General features: G+C 43.9%; 1 long non-coding RNA gene across 1 annotated transcript in view; it reads left to right on the top strand.

Annotated features, from left to right (window-relative positions):
* Window positions 1-1,439: 1,439 nt before the first annotated feature.
* The window catches only part of LOC139826348 (uncharacterized), a 117,492-nt gene continuing 104,361 nt past the window's right edge, over window positions 1,440-14,570 (top strand). The window contains exon 1 of the long non-coding RNA XR_011736286.1: window positions 1,440-1,534. This is a non-coding gene — a long non-coding RNA (uncharacterized lncRNA). The remainder of the gene's footprint in view (window positions 1,535-14,570) is intronic.

Genomic DNA, 14,570 nt, shown 5'->3' with positions numbered 1-14,570 from the left:
AGAGACAACACCGATACTTCATAACACATATCCATAGTCATCTGACAATTCAAGGCGATTTAGCTGAAGGAAACCGCCGAGCTGATTTTCTTGTATCTCCTGCCTGGGTTCCACCTCCAGTAGATAGGTTTGGGCAAGCAGTACGCTCTCATAGTTTCCTCCATCAGTCTGCTCAGGTCTTACAGCGGCAATTTTCATTGTCCGAAAGTGAAGCCCGAGGTATTGTTAAAAGTTGTGCAGATTGTCAGCGCATCTCAGTAGGGCTGGGTGCAGGAGTCAATCCAAGAGGATTAGGAGCCTTGGAATTGTGGCAAATGGATGTCACACATGTCCCTGAATTTGGCAGGCTGAAGTATGTGCATGTGTCTATTGATACATATTCTTTCGCCATATGGGCCACTGCTCAGACTGGTGCAACTAGTTCACATGTGCAACGACATTTACATTCTGCTTTTGCAGCTTTGGGAGTTCCTGCACAGGTCAAGACAGACAACGCACCTGGTTATATCACCAAAGCTACTGCCACCTTTTTTCAATTGTGGGGTGTTAAGCACATTACAGGGATACCAAATTCTCCTACTGGTCAGGCCTTGGTAGAAAGGATGAATCAAACTCTCAAGCATCAGCTTGACAAACAAAAAGGGGGAACTGACTGTACTACTCCACATGGCAGACTAAGCAAAGCATTATATGTCTTGAACTTTTTACGCCTTCCGCAAGGGTTCGACATTCCACCTATGATTCGTCATGGAACAAGTTTAAAAGGACACTTGACAGACCTTAGAGAAAATCAATGTCAGGTCAAAATACGCAATGGAGTTACTGGTGAATGGGAGGGTCCTTTCCAATTAATAACTTGGGGAAAGGGTTATGCTTGTGTCATTACAGACCAAGGATCAAAATGGATTCCTGTGAAATGGATCAAGCCATGGCTGAATAAAGACAACAAAGATTCGACAGATGCAGAAGGACAGGAGGGACATAAGTTGTGAGAATTGTCTCAAATGTAAACCATGAATTCTTATTCAGTGTTATAGATGCTCTTAGACCCAACGGTCTAAAAACTTATTAGTAAACAGATAAGGTACCTTCCATAGAGAATGTTAATTTGAACAGATAGTAAGACTTCCAAAAGGGTGATATTACAATTAGATAATCTATGCATAGATAAGGTAAAAGTATAAGATATTTCTACCATAGTAACCTAATTTAGCAACTGGTAAGGTTTTAAAAGAGATATTAACATTAAGCTATAGATCTTTTAAATAGGTTAATATAAGTTTTAAGATATTAAGTCAATAATTAGCATATAAATAGGTTAATATAAGTTTTAAGATACTAATTCAATAATTAGCATCTGCTGATGGTATTAAGTATGTTACTCTATAAACTGTGCAGTTATAGATCTTTTAAGAATTTAAGAGAATATACCGTATTAAGTTGTCTGACTATTCTAAAATAGTGCATTGGTAAAGTTGTCATAAGTAGAATTAAGGTTTTATATATGATATGAAGGTTTGAGTATAAGCAGATAGTTGTTTAATCTTATTAAGTAAGGTTTAGCTACATTATATGTAATTGTAATTATGTTGTTAATCACGTGTCCTATGTTGCAGTGTATTTCAAAGACGATTCAGCATGTTGTTTAAGGGGCCTGACTAGTTCAGGAACAAAAAGGGGGAATTGTGAAGGGGTTTCGTTAGAAGGAGATATGTTGTTGAATTAGTCAGGCCCAAAGGAATCTCAAGGCCACTTCAAGAAGCTGAGAACAGAATCTGCTGTGAGAAAGAGGGGCGTTTCTTCATTAACAGGGCCTCAGCATGGCGTGAGCCATCGGACCTATCATCGGTGGGGCTCCAGCGTGTGGACTGCCCGTGATATCCATTTAGCGAATCCATGCTTGGAGCGTGGACGCGTCATTAGAGAATAGTTGCGTATATAAGGAGGCTTGTTTCTGTAATAAATGGCTTTGCGTGATTCACATTAAATCGGAGTGCTGAGTCCTTTATCGTTCCAACAGGAGCCAGCACAGCGAGAGCCAGAACCGGTGAGGTTCAGCCGACCACGAGGTTTAGTCGAGATTAGGAAGCTCAGAGGGAAACGTACAGGGACAGCGTGATTCCCGGCGGTCCCGATCCCTGAAACCCCGGTAGCCATTGCGAGAGAGCGGCTGACGTGGCGGGGGGCATTCCCACGGTGACGGCAACCACACCTCCTCCTCTTGCCTTGAAAAAGCCTTTGGGAGGGCAGAGACTAGTCGCTGCCCAGCAGGTGCAGAAAGAAGCAACCAGCTTGTGCAGCGGGTGTGGTAGCTTGTGTAGCAGGGTGCAGAGAGCACTTGTTGCTTGTCAGTCCCTCTAACTTATTGCCAGCGTCCCAGACTGCTGATGACCATGGTCACCTCCAGAAGGAGAGCTTGTCTCAAAAAGATTGTGGCAACGCAGACTGAGGTTCTGTCCCAAACGGTGGCTGTTCAGGTCTCCGGCTGCAGGGAGTGCCAGAGCCTGCTGCTGCCGGAGGAGGGAGGCCAGCACTCCACTTGTGTGAGGTGTGAGCAGGTGCAAGATCTGCTCGACATGGTTGTGAAACTTAAGGAGGAGGTTGAGACGCTGAGGTTCATCAGGGAGTGCGAAAGGGAGATCGACTGGTGGAGTAACACCCTGATGTGCCAGTCGGAAAGGCCCCAGGGAGGAACCCCCGAAAAGGAGATGGACCTCCTGCCCTCTCGGACAGAGGCGGAAGTCCTGAGACAGCCCCACCCTTGTCGCTGTCGGGCAGAGGTAAGGGACCTAAAAGACGACAAGGGTTGGAAGCATATTCAAGTTCAGCATCATGGGCAGCCCCCCTCCCTGCCTGCTTTACCTCCCCAGGTGCCCCTCTGTAATAGGTTTGAGGCCCTGGATCTGGAGGAGGAGATAGGTGAGGAGGTGGTGCCAAGCCTGCCTACAAGATCACATAGGAAGAGGCGGTTGACTTCACAACTTAAGACTGCCTCTGAAAAGAAAGAAAGAAGGGTGATTGTAATAGGAAATTCCCTTCTGAAAGGAACAGAGGGCCCAATATGCAGGGTTGACCCTTATCTTAGGGAAGTTTGTAGTCTACCTGGAGCCTGGATCAAGGATGTCGCTAGAGAGCTCCCCAGACTGGTGCACCCGACAGACTACTACCCGCTGCTGGTCTTCCAGACAGATGGGGAGGAAGCTGCTTCCCGTAGTCTGAGGGGAAGGAAGAACGATTTCAAGGTCTTGGGAAGGATGGTGAAAGACTCAGGGGCTCAAGTGATCTTCTCTTCGCTCCTTCCATCTTCAAGTGACAATGTGGGGTGGAATAGGAAAATTCAGTCTCTAAATGGTTGGCTCCAAGACTGGTGCTACAGGCAGGGCTTTGGATTTTTTGATAACGGCTGGTTTTATAGGACTCCAGTTTGGACAGTGTTACGCGGGAAAGGTTTATCTCACAAGGGCAAAAGGATGCTGGGGCAGGAATTAGCTGGGCTCATTTGAAGAGCTTTAAACTAGGCTCGAAGGGGGATGGGGTTGTAGCTGGGCTTGTCCCAGTGGGGCAGCATTCTAAAACTGATGAGGACTGGGTGGCCTCCTGTGCCCCTAGGGAGAAATTGGTGTGCTCTGCTCGCTCCCTGAAATGCCTGTACACCAATGCACGCAGCATGGGGAATAAGCAGGAGGAGTTAGAATCCTATGTTCGGTCGGGAGATTATGATCTGGTGGCAATTACAGAAACATGGTGGGACAGTTCACATGACTGGAATGTGGTCATGGATGGCTACGCCCTTTTCAGGAAAGACAGACCAGCCAGGCGTGGTGGTGGAGTTGCTCTCTATGTGAGAAAGAAACTACAATGTACTAAATTCTGCCCAGGAGCGGATGAGGAACGAGTTGAGAGTGTATGGGTCAGGATAAAGGGACAGGCTGGCAGGGGTGATACTGTTGTAGGTGTCTATTACAGGTCACCAGATCAGGCTGAGGAAGTTGATGAGGCCTTCTATGCGCAGCTGAGAGTGGCCTCACAGTCACAGGCCCTGGTTGTTGTGGGTGATTTTAACTTCCCTGATGTTTGCTGGAAGGACCATTCAGCCAGCCAGCCACAGTCCAGGAGGTTCCTCCAGTGCATTGATGATAACTTCCTCATGCAGATGGCGGAGGAGCCGACTAGAAGAGGTGCACTGCTGGATCTCATCCTCACTAACAAGGAGGGTCTGGTCGAAAGCAGTAAAGGTTGAGGGCTGCCTGGGTTGCAGTAACCACGAGATGGTGGAGTTCAGCATCTTGTGTGGCAGGAACAGAATAGCAAGTAGAATTGCAACCCTGGACTTCAGCAGGGCTAACTTCGGACTTTTCAACTAATTACTAGGGGAAATCCCATGGGCAAGACTGCTTGAAGGAAAAGGGGCCCAAGAGAGCTGGATTGCATTCAGAGATTGCTTCTTCCATGCTCAGGATCAGAGCATCCCCACGTGTCGGAAGTCGAGGAAGGGAGCCAGGAGGCCTGTGTGGTTGAATAGGGATCTGTTGGGTATGCTCAAGCAGAAGAGGAGAGTTTAGAGGTCATGGAAGCAGGGACTGGCCACTTGGGAGGAATATAAGGCTGCTGTTAGAGGATGTAGGAAGGCAGCTAGGATAGCCAAGGCCTCCTTAGAATTACAGCTGGCGAGAGGGGTCAAGGACAGCAAAAAGAACTTTTTCAAATACATAGCAGATAAAACTAATACCAGAGGCAATGTAGACCCACTGATGAATGGGGTGGGTGCCCTGGTGACAGAAGACACAGAGAAGGCAGAATTACTGAATGCCTTCTTTGTCTCTGTCTACTCTGTTGGAGGCTGTCCTGGGGAGCCCCGTACCCTTGAGACCCCAGATGAAACCAGGTCAAGGGAGAAGTTTTCTTTAGTCGATGAGGACTGGGTTAGGGAGCTATTAAATAGTCTGGACATCCATAAATCCATGGGTCCAGATGGGATGCATCCACGGGTGCTGAGGGAGCTGGCTGAAGTCATTGCTAGACCGCTCTCCATCATTTTTGCCAAGTCTTGGGAAACGGGAGAGGTGCCCGAGGATTGGAGGAAAGCAAATGTCACTCAGGTCTTCAAAAAGGGCAAGAAGGAGGACCCGGGTAATTATAGACCGGTCAGCCTCACCTCTGTCCCTGGGAAAGTAATGGAACAGCTTATCCTTGGTGTCATCTCAAGGCACATCAGGGATAAGAGGGTTATTGGGGGCAGTCAGCATGGCTTTACAAAGGGTAAGTCATGCTTGACCAACCTCATAGCCTTTTATGAGAATATAACAGGGTGGATGGATGATGGTAGGGCAGTGGATGTGGTCTACCTTGACTTGAGTAAAGCCTTTGACGCAGTCTCCCACAACATTGTTGAGGAGATGTGGTCTAGACAATAGAGTAGCGGGGTGGGTTGCAAACTGGCTTAAAGAGAGAAGCCAGAGAGTGGTGGTCAATGGTGCGGAGTCTAGTTGGAGGCCAGTATCTAGTGGAGTGCCTCAGGGGTCAGTACTGGGGCCAATATTATTCAATATATTCATTAATGATTTGGACAAAGGAATTGAGTCTACTATCAGCAAGTTTACTGATGACACTAAGCTGGGAGGAGTGGTTGACAGGTCAGAAGGCCGTGCTGCCATCCAGCGGGACCTGGACAGGCTGGAGAGTTGGACGGGGAATAACCTGATGAAATTTAACAAGGGAAAGTGTAGAGTCCTGCATCTGGGCAGGAACAACCCCAGGTTCCAGTATAGGTTGGGAAATTACATATTAGAGAGCAGTGTAGGGGAAAGGGACCTGGGGGTCCTGGTGGACAACAGGATGACCATGAGCCAGCACTGTGCCCTTGTGGCCAGGAAGGCCAATGACATCCTGGGGTGTATTACAAGGGGGGTGGTCAGTAGATCGAGAGAGGTCCTCCTTCCCCTCTACTCCGCCCCGGTGAGACCCCATCTGGAATATTGTGTCCAGTTCTGGGCCCCTCAGTTCAAGAAGGACAGGGAACTTCTGGAGAGAGTCCAGCGTAGGGCAACAAAGATGATTAAGGGAGTGGAGCACCTCCCTTATGAAGAAAGGCTGAGGGAGCTGTGTCTCGTTAGTTTGGAGAAGAGGAGACTGAGGGGTGACCTTATTAATGTTTATAAATATATAAAGGGTGAGTGCCACGAGGATGAAGTCAGGATCTTCTCAGTGGCAACCAATGATAGGACAAGGAGTAATGGGATCAAGCTGGAATACAAGAGGTTCCACTTAAATTTGAGAAAGAACTTCTTCTCAGTGAGGGTGACAGAGCACTGGAACAGGCTGCCCAGGGGGGTTGTGGAGTCTCCTTCCCTGGAAACATTCAAAGCCCGCCTAGACATGTTCCTGTGCGACCTCACCTAGGCATTCCTGCTCCAGCAGGGGGATTGGACTAGATGGTCTCTTGAAGTCCCCTCCAATCCCAAACATACTGTGATACTGTGATTCCCCTTTTTTTGTTTTAATAACATCCGTTTCAGCATGGAGAGCACCTATTCAATAATAGCCTGTCCAGTGGGAGAATGTGGAATACCTGTGGTATGTGAAACACCCCATTGCTGTAAAAAATTGCGTGGATCTAGAAGTGTATCCAGGACCGTTTTCAGTTTTAATCTGTTGTGGCACTCCCAGCGTAGCAAAACAGCAGGTCCAGTGATGCTGAACATCTCTTCTTTTCTCACTTGTGTGTGCAGATGCACAAAGCATACCTGAAAAAGTATATATAGAAACATGTACATATTTCGAACAGCCAAAAAATGAAACGTGTAACATCAGACTGCCAAATGTCATTAGCTGAGAGTCCGTGAGGGTTAACTCCAAGGGAGGGCGAGTTTGTAATCAGACCTTGACATTTTGGGCAAGAGCGCACTATGTCTCTCGCTTGCTCGAGAGTGAGACCAAACATCTTTTTTAAGGCAGCAGCATTCTGATGGAAGAAAGCATGTGAAGCCCTGGCAGACTGGAAGTCGACTGTAGCTACAGTATAAGAATCCGCAACTGCATTACCTTCATTTATGGGTCCTGGTAAAGTTGTATGAGCATATATGAGTAACAAACAGTGGGTGTTAGCGTAGTTGTAATGCAGTTTGCAATGATACAAACATATCAAAAAGTTGCTTTTGTGAGATTTCTTTAATAAAAGCGGAGCGAATGCGCTGTAGGACCTTGACTACGTACTCAGAATCACAAACCAAATTTAGAGGTTCCTCCCTAAAAAGCTCTAAGGCATGCAAAACTGCACCAAGTTCCACTAACTGGGTTGAACTTTCAACAATTTTAACAGAATGATGCCAATCGTTATCTTCACGCCACACCACTACAGCTTTATGAGACTTCCCTGAACCACCAACAAAAACTGTGCAAGCATTTGGGACAGGACAGAATACAAGTACGGTCTGTGGTCTGATATCAAAGACACATAGATTTTGAAGCAACTTACATTTAGTCATGGCAAAAGCTATGCTGTTAAGAAAATCAGCTAGCGCAATTTGCAAGGACAGAGATTGTGAACAAAAAAATCAAAATCTGCTTTCACAAGAGGTACATATATAACAGATGGATCACAGCCTATTAAAGCCTGAATCTGTTCTCTTTTTTGATCAGAGTAACAATCAATTCCAGGGGCTCAGTAATAGTTTTATGAAAAGAATTTGGCAAAAACAATCCATTCCAAGTATATCAGTCTGTTTGCATTCTCATCATACTGTTCTGCAATAGCCACAGGTTGTTTCTATGTTGTAGCTATCAATAGACAAAACTGCAAGTCCAGTCGAATGCAGTTAGCTTGTAAGGTTGACAGAAATGTATTCATCAAGGTTTCTAACTCCATTTTGGCTGTCTTATTTATTGGATATTGTTTTCCCTTACCGGATCGAAGTCCTGTTTCAGTTCTATCAGTGTAGTGTTTGCTTTACCGATACTTTGGTTGCCTGTACTAGTGGAAATACAGCATCCAAAATTTCTTTGGAGATTTCTCACTTGCAGCAAGCAGTTCTGCACCATCCAAGCAGCTTCTTGTGGGACATGCAACTAAACAGAATTCTCAGAAAACGTTATTTGAGTTTACAACTTACTTAACAAATCTTGACCCAAAAGTGGTACAGGGCTTTCTGGCAAATACAAGAATTCAGCTGTTAAAACTTTGTTCAAAATTTAGCATTCCATTGATTTCAAAAAAGAGCCAAATTTAGTACACCAAGATGAGACACAGCCTATCACAGAGTTGTGCAAGTCTGGATATTGGAATAAAGCTAGCATGCTAGAAAGAGAAGTAACAGCTGTCACACACAAAGTCTTATCATCACATTCATGCCGTAAAGAACTGAATTACTCATGATCTTCTGTATTCCCACAAAACACACATTTTGAGTCCATGGATTCTCATTATTTAACAGTCTATGAACTTACTGTACCATATAACAGACAAAGACCTATTAAACTGTAATATGTTTAAACAGATACCTACAAAGAAAACAGGTTAATAAGGAAAAGTATCTCGCAGAGTTCAGCAAGTTTTCTATGACTTGTGTGTTATCAGTTAATTCTTTCCCAGCTTGTTGAAGTTCAAACCATTCCACCTGTAAAATTGTCTGAAATGACTCAATAATCTCTTGTAGAGTTTTATTTTGTCCTGCTCTTCTCGCTTTAGAAACAACAAAGTGTTATACTTCAAGGTTCTATTCTCTGGACACTTTTCCCAATCATCGAACTTACACAACAGCCACCATTGATTACAATATTTCACAAGATCTTCCTTCCTCATATTTCCAAGTGCTTTCCTATGTTCTAAAACACCTCCCAATACTAATTTGTTAGGAACATGACTGAAAAAAGTAAGTCGACGCATATTTGTAAACTGATCTGCTGACCCAGTCTCCAGCCCTTTTCCATATCGCGCTCTCAAATATTCATCTGCTTCTCTTACAGACCACATCCCATCTTCAACACATTGTCTAGCCCATTTTTGTATTTGCTTCTTTTTAATACGGAGCTCCTCGGGAGTGAGGTCCAATTCCACCCCCTCCCTTTCCTGTTTTCCCTGTTTTTCACATTCCCTGCCAATTACCTCCAACCCGTCCTTAATTGCATCTGACGCCTTTTTGTATGCTATTAACCACGAAGTTTTACCAGCACCGTCATCTATTCGCTTCATAGCTTTCAGAACGTCTTGCATCTGGCTCTCCTGCCATCTCAATAAGTCCGTCAGGCTCTGCACGTGGCTCTCCTCCTGGAAGTCAGGGCGATTCTGCGGTGTTCCATCCCGATGCTCCATCGGGTCCTCCAGCAAAGGCACGTCAGCTGGATTAACTTGTCCTGGCTTGTTGAAACTTGCTGGTTGCTGCCATTTGTCGTCGGAAGCAGGCAATGGCTCAACGGGTGCAGAGGGTATAATTTGCTCTCCGCCCCAGAACTCCAGATCTGATACGGGACATATCAGCGGTATTGATTTTTCGGAGTTCTCAGAGAGGGGGCAGCTGGCGGCGGGTGGCTCCGGGGGGACGGCACACACCTCGCGGCTCCCCCTTGTGACTGCTTCCCATAGTTCAGTCCCTATCTGCTCCCATGTACCGGGAGAAAAAAATTCGTCCATCGATCGGACACAGCCCTTCCGCCGGGCGAATAGTAAAAGATGCTTCACTGTGTCTTTTTCCAAAAATCTTCCTGTTCATGCAACCAGCTGCAGAATACTTTTCACTATTACTCCCCCCGGGGAGGGGGGGGCTCTGCCACTAGACAACATAACTGATGAATCAGCCAACATGAAAGACAACAATTAACATCTCCAAGACTTTTTGCATGAAATGGAGTAATCTACTGATGATTCCTGGATGAATGACTCGTTTAATTCCTTGACAAAATGAATGGGACATCTGATTTAAAACATCATTATACAGATATGTTTATTCCTTTTCCTATATGTGTTTATTATGTATCTCTACAAACTGCTCTGTGCTACACCTCACAAACCCAAGTGAGTATCTCTGGCTTTGCCGGCCGCAGCAGAAGTAGTTTCTTGAGTGAGGGAGGTGGAATATATGGGAATGGCACAAGAAAGGCGAGGAGAAGCATTGTAAGCTACTGTAGCTGGGATGTAGAAAAGCACATAAACCACAAGTAGAACCTCTGTGTTTAGATAGAATAATCATAAAGGCACCTTACCATACATTCTTGAGATTCCTCCAGACAAAGACCAAAGCAATGGTGCAAAATGCAGAATTAGTGTACGATGGATTTTCCCTTCTTTCTAATATAATGACCTGTCCAGCAAACACTGCCGAGACCAGTCCATTTTACCCTTTTGTTTTACAGCTTCTTCTAAGATGACAGTACAATGGATCATCTTGTTGCTGCTGAAGATGCACTGCACACTAGTGGAACCGAAGGTGGGTGGGAAATATCATCTGTGGGAGACCCTATTCGGATGGTCACTGACCACAACAGGAACTTTGAATGTGATGGTTCATCCAGTTGTAATACTGTTAATTATAATGTTATTATGCTTGTTACTTGCAATCATTTTATGTATAAAAGCCCGGTACACATATAAGCAAAGGATCTCTATTTGTAGTGAGAAACACCCCGATAATACAATTTATAGTGATGTTCTATATTGCTGAAGCCATTTGCTTAAACATAGGTTCACGTGCACACTAACACTGTATATAGATGATATTAGCATTTAAATCAAACAGTTTATCAAACAATTGGACTCTTACCACTGAACTACAATATACCACGTATTTATGACGTAGAGGCAAGAGGTAACCGCACTACCACTCTCTGAAGTGGGTTGACTGTAGTCAGGGGGGTGGAGTGTGGCGGATGCACTCAACCTCCCTCCCCAGCCAAACCCAGCAGCAATTTGGTCCAGGCTCCCCCGTGCCACCTCCACTACCTCTCTGGGCAGCCCGTTCCTATGTTCAGCCACTCTCACAGTGAAAAAGTATTTCCTGATGTTCAGAAGGACCCTCCTGTGTTTCATTTTGCACCTACTACCTCTGATCCCACCTCATATCCAGGATGTGAATGGCATACTAAAACAACCACAAATACCGCTTCTTGAAAGAACTCTGCACCACCAAGGATAAAGACTAAGACAGACAGACCACCACCTCCTTTTCACTTTAAAAGAGCTGAAGGCAAAGATCAGACAGTCCAGTCACTGTGTGTACCATCATCTCCCCAAAGAGAGCCTGGGAGGAACTTGTTATGTACAGAAAACTGCAGGACAGCCTAACTTCCGAGTCCACTGATTGGACAGGTCCATGAGCAAATGCCAGACTTAGGTCTTACCAACAGACCCCTCAAAAAGGCCCATATGTTTTAGCTTCTGCATGAAGATAACTTGCAAATTCTACCCTTCAGAGGAAACTAATTTACAATTGTCATAGTCATCCTTCAAAAAGTAAAGGGTTTGACAGGCCACTTTCTGCTTTCAACATCCAAGAGCAAGTATGACAGTGTCCCCACTTGAACAGAAGAAAACAAGATGCAGATAAAGGGAATTCATTGTCTTCCTAAAAACCTTCTCTGAGGGATTGATGACACGGACTCCTGGCGCGGGTGAACCAAGAGACCCTTTATTTTGGCAAGGCACTTACATTTATAGTTAGTAGCTGTTGTACACATGTTTAACTTTCTGTTTTAATTGGCTTTTGCCAGTTGTTCAGGTGCTTAAAGTTATCTTGCGATTGGTTTACTTAATCTTGCACGCGCTCTGGCAGTTTGGCTAACACATTGTAAATATCTTTTCTTGTACAAAACATTCTGGTTTCTCATTCTATTTTGGTCAAGGTCATTCCAGTAACTCAAGATGACTGTCTGTAAGATATTCCACACTTCTCTATAGCAGTTAACACTACAATTAGAGCCAAGAAGAAAGGACAAACTATATTCAACATCTTCTAATTGGTGTCACTAGTAAAACCAGTTAGAAAGCTTTTAAGCAGCATCTGTTTCCATAACCACCTCACAAGCAAGGCAAAAAGATGGCCAGAGCTCCTGAGCAAATTGTACAAACGCTTACCTGACACTTAAGGGAAAAAGTGCATATTATTATTTACTATTTACATTGTTAAACATTCAAATAGCTGAGCATATAAAAGCTGAGGCAATTACAACTACTGTTGTAATTTTAGTGTTTGAGAGCACAGAAAGCCTTACAGAACAGATATCTTTATACTAAGTATTGACATTCTTGGCTAAAACATGAAAAGAAAGCTGTTATAAAAGACCAGTGTTGAGTTTATTTGGCATTTGTGCTGGTTTTGGCTGGGAGAGAGTTAATTTTTTTCATAATAGCTCTTGTGTGGCTATGTTTTGGATTTGTGCTGAAAACAGTGTTGATAATACAGGGATGCTTTGTTTGTTGTTGAGCAGTGCTTATGAAGAGTCAAGGCCTTTTCAGCTCCTCATACCGCCCCACCAAGGAGTAGGCTGGTAGTGCACAAATGTTGGGAGGAGATATGGCCAGGACAGCTGACCCCAACTGACCAAGGGGATATTCTGTACCATATGCCATCATGCTCAGTATTTTAAGCTAAGGGAAGAAGAAGGAAGGTGGTGATGGGGTGGGGCATTTGGAGTTATGGTGTTTGTCTTCCCAAGTAACCATTACGCGTGATGGAGCCCTGCTTTCCTGGAGATGGCTAAACACCTGCCTTCCGATAGGAAGTAGTAAATGAATTCCTTACTTTGCTTTACTTATTAAACTGTCTTTATCTCAACCCACGAATTTTCTCACTTTTACTCCTCTGATTCTTTCCCCCATCTCACCAAGGGGAGGGAGGGGAGTGAGCGAGCAGCTGTGTGGTGCTTGGTTGACAGCTGAGGTTAAACCACTACAAGCATTTCAAGTGGTACAGAGTAGCAATTCGATCTGAGTATCAAGTCTACGTGAAGAAAAATCGAGTTATACCAAACACCTGATAGCATCTATATAAGTAGCATCATAGAAGATTATTTCTTTAAGTTTGGGTTTTTTTAAATCCTCATGAAGACTTAAATGAAGTAAAATAGAGCTCTGACATTTTACAGGAAAAAGTTATCATCCAAAGTAATCTTTGTACTTCATTTTCCCACTAAACTTTTCATGAAAAGTCACTTCCTTCCATGGAATAAGCAGATGTTTTGGCCCATGAATCTGAAAAAAACCTCTCAAAATTGAAAAAAAACCTAGACTAAATGTCATAGGGCAGTAGTGTATACTCCTGTAAAACTTACCCATACTAACACAGAAAAACTAAAAAATTACATAGAACATTAAGATGCCTACCAATACAGTATAAGGAGTATATTGTAAAATACTAAACATTTAAACTCAGACAGCAATATTCTTCCAGAAATTGCCAGACTGAAGACTGACTTTGTAGACATGGGCCAGAAAATGAAATGCTATTCCTACAGAGTTCATGATCTTCAAACTGAAGTCTCAGTCTTGAAGTTGTGTTGCAGTTGAGATGGACAAACAACATAGACCAAGTTCTTAAATACAAACAGCAGTCTCCATTTATTGCCACAAACACTTTTTTATATAGTCTTTACCAGCTCAAGTGTCTTTTTGCTATTGGTTACAGGCTGCAATAGTAACATATAATTGGCCAATTTTGCTATCGTCAATGTTACTCTTTTACTCTCTTCTTTCTCATGGGTACACCTTAATATCTTCAAGGCCAATCTCTGTTCCCATACCCTCCATCAGGGAATCCACAGAGCCACCATAGTCCCCCAAAAAGCTGTAAAAACCTACACATGACTCCTCATGTAGATCTGGAGCCCTGCACTGAGGGTTAAATAATTTCTTCCAGTGGTTATCTGGAAAGAGAGCAAAGGAAACTGAAAAGTACTGATGAATAGAAGTTATTGACTATAGGTCTGTAAACACACAGGAAATACGTTTACCAAGTCCTACTTGCTGAGGCTACTGCAACAAGAAAAAGCTGTTCTTTATCCTCATAAAGAGAGAATAAGGGTGGAATACACAGGAAATGTCGCATCAGAGCAGAAGGATAATCAGCTAAGGGTGACATCAGCAGAAGTACACAAAAGCAGAAGTATTCATAGAGAGTGGGAAGAAACAAATACAACTATAGGCCTATTAATCTGACCTCAACAGCATGCAATATAGTAAAATAAGATACATTAATATAAACATGAGAGCAATTCTAGCTAAAAGTACATTAGCATATGAAAACAGGGACAAACTGGCCAAAAGTACATTCAGACATATCTTCAGGAGTGTTCTTAAACCTCACAGCATAGATGCACTGACAAGCAGACTTCCAGAAAAGCTTGCATTGGAAAACACACTCAGATGAGCAGAATGTGCTCTAGGATGGAGTTATTTTTCCTCATGAACCTGAAGGAGAAGAGGCCAAGACTGAATGCCTAAAAACAAGCTTTCAGCCTGATCTTCTTTAATGAAAGGATAATTTTTCACAGAACTCCTTTAACAGTCATTTAGGCAAGAGACATTTGTTTGCTTTCCTTTTAGAGTCTTAAATCTCATCTTCGGTAAATCTCACACCACTCAATTT

Source organism: Patagioenas fasciata, chromosome W (genome assembly GCF_037038585.1).
Source record: "Patagioenas fasciata isolate bPatFas1 chromosome W, bPatFas1.hap1, whole genome shotgun sequence".
Taxonomy (NCBI): domain Eukaryota; kingdom Metazoa; phylum Chordata; class Aves; order Columbiformes; family Columbidae; genus Patagioenas; species Patagioenas fasciata.
This window is presented reverse-complemented; position numbering and strand designations above follow the sequence as displayed.